This window comes from Montipora foliosa, chromosome 3 (assembly GCF_036669935.1).
Source record: "Montipora foliosa isolate CH-2021 chromosome 3, ASM3666993v2, whole genome shotgun sequence".
NCBI classification, from domain to species: domain Eukaryota; kingdom Metazoa; phylum Cnidaria; class Anthozoa; order Scleractinia; family Acroporidae; genus Montipora; species Montipora foliosa.
Window position 1 is genome coordinate 42,192,977 of NC_090871.1, and position 2,500 is coordinate 42,195,476.

At 39.9% G+C, this 2,500-nt stretch overlaps 1 protein-coding gene across 2 annotated transcripts in view; it reads left to right on the forward strand.

Annotated features, from left to right (window-relative positions):
• LOC137994854 (uncharacterized) overlaps positions 1–2,500 on the forward strand; it is a 114,572-nt gene that overhangs the window by 9,616 nt on the left and 102,456 nt on the right. The gene's annotated exons all lie outside the window — the stretch shown is intronic.

The window sequence follows — 2,500 nt, forward strand, 5'->3', positions numbered from 1 at the left end:
AAAATTAGCTTTAAGTTAACATCCCGCCGATGCTTGACTTGAATAACTGCATAGCCACCAGTGTGGACCACAGATATCATATGTCAAACTGGATTGAAACCAGTGAAAAATGCAGAAACGAAACATCTTCCAAACTGTTTTCTACCTGAACATGAAAAGCTTTGACTGTGTGAGAACTTTGGTTTATATGTAGTATGGCCGTGTAGCCGCGTCAAGCCACAGAAAGTTAACCTGGGTTGAGCCTGCAATCCAATCGAAAACCAGTACCTGGTCAGCGGTCAACTTCAAAAAAAAAAAAAAACAGCTGACCTCAGTGAGCTCTAAGTTTGAGCCTGCGATATGGTCACGTGATACTGGTGAGCGGATGCCTTGTTTTGACAGGTGTCAATCAAAAGATGGATGTCCAATATCAAAGATGTATGCTGTAAACTAGCATGATACTGGTCACATTGGCATACATGGAGGGGTGGACGTATGGACAACCCACTCCTACCAAACGCAGTGGTTTGTGGGTTTTAGGTTTGTAGTTTGCAGGCGTTGGTAGACCTAGAACCCCACTGCCTTGTTTGGGGCTGCATGTTCTGTGTGTTTTTTTCCAGCTGCTGGTTTTTAGGGGTTTTCGTATCCGGCTCTGGTGCATTACTCTTCTCTTTATATACATGTAGAGTTAGTGTATAAATGTTTTTTTACCCATTCGAATGCTAAATGAATGGCATAGTGACTTGGCTGGCCAACACGCCCAGATATTATTGTTGTGTTAGTCCGGTTAAGTAGTGGAGGCAAAGTAATTATTAGAGAAACAATTTAAGTATGAAGATAAAGGTATTTACAACACTAAAACATGTCCTCATTCACAAATGTGCCAAGAAATGTAAAATTTCAGATCATTGTGACATTTCACATTTGGCACAGGTGACTTATTAGGCAAGGTCTTCTGCTGAGTGGTTGCAAAAGTAAGCTAAGCAAATCCTTTTGTTGGAAAGTTTGCAGGCCCTCCTACAGAAAGTTTCTTTGTTTTGCCTCACACACTGCTTGCAGTGACCTTTCCTGTAACTTATGGGTCACTGACCTCCAAGATACTCTGAAGTAGCAGAAAATTGGCCTTGATTGGCTTATCGTGAAAATGAAGCTTTGTGTTTTGTGCTTCCAGGTTAACTTCTCAAAAATATGGGCTCTAACCATGCTACTGTAGAGGCACGAGGCGTCGCCACCATTTTTTAACTCTTGCCTGCTCACACAGTTGTTTGAAGTTGATGGTTCAAATCCACTCAGTCCATGTTGTTGTTGTTGTTGATAGTTTCATCTTGCTGTTAAAGAATTGGATTCAATTTTTGTCCGTCCAAAGATGCCCTGAAGTAGCAGACAGTTGGCAAATGGAGAAATAACCAATCATATCCTTGATCAGCTTAACATAAAAATGAAGCTTTGTTTGGGTTCTGTGCTTCTGGGTTAACTTCTCAAAAATGTGGGCATTAACCATGCTAGAGGCATGAAGAATTTCCACTTTTGCCTGCTCACACAGTTGTTTGAATTTGATTGTTCAAATCCACTCTGCCCATGTTTTTGTTGACACTTTCATCTCACTTTTAAAGAAATGAATTCAATTTTTGTCCGTCCAAACCATCGCCATAGGACTACCTTTCAAAGGAACATATTTTCCTTGTCAGATTTGTTTACTCTGTTTGTTTTGACAACAATTTGCCTTGGAACCCTGGGAAATTTGACTAAACAGTTGAACACAGGTACAGTGTACACGTTATCACAAAGCAAATCCTCAGAAACAACAACTGAAGAACAATACTGTTAACAAAAACATGCTGGTCTTTTTGCAACCAAAGGTTGTCTGTTTCGTGAATCAGGGCATTCCAATATTTACATCCCCCTTTTCTGTATATACTGTTTCATGACTTTAAAAAAGCAACATTTTTAGTAGGCTATGTAAGGAACAATTGCCTTGGTTGGTATTGTACCGAAAGGAGGGATTTCATTTGTTTTAACCCTGTATGGTGGCAGCATTTCTGACAAGGAACTAACCCAAAAGTCAGGGCTAATAGAGAAACTACAGTATGGTGATGTTATAATGGCTGATAGAGGTTTCACTATTCAAGAGATGCTGGCATGTAAAGGGGTTAAAGTAAAGGTTCACCATATATGAATGAATCAGGTCACTTTAATGAAACTGAATTACTGGAAACAAGAAGGATTGCATCTCTAAGAATCTATGTTGAAAGAGCCATGGAAAGAATAAAAAACTACCACATTTTAGACTTTGTCCCCATAACTTTGTGCAGGAATGGTATAATTGATGATATTTTTTGTCTGTGCAATGTTTTCAAACTTCCTCCCACCACTTGTAGATTGTTGGCCATGACAATGTTATTTCTTATGAATTCACCTTTATCACTCGGCGGCCATTTTGGAGTCCTTGGGGAATAAAGGCTTTGTCTTTGCATTGTCTTTGCCCGTCCAGCCTCACATTGAATGAGAGGTTCGACGGGCA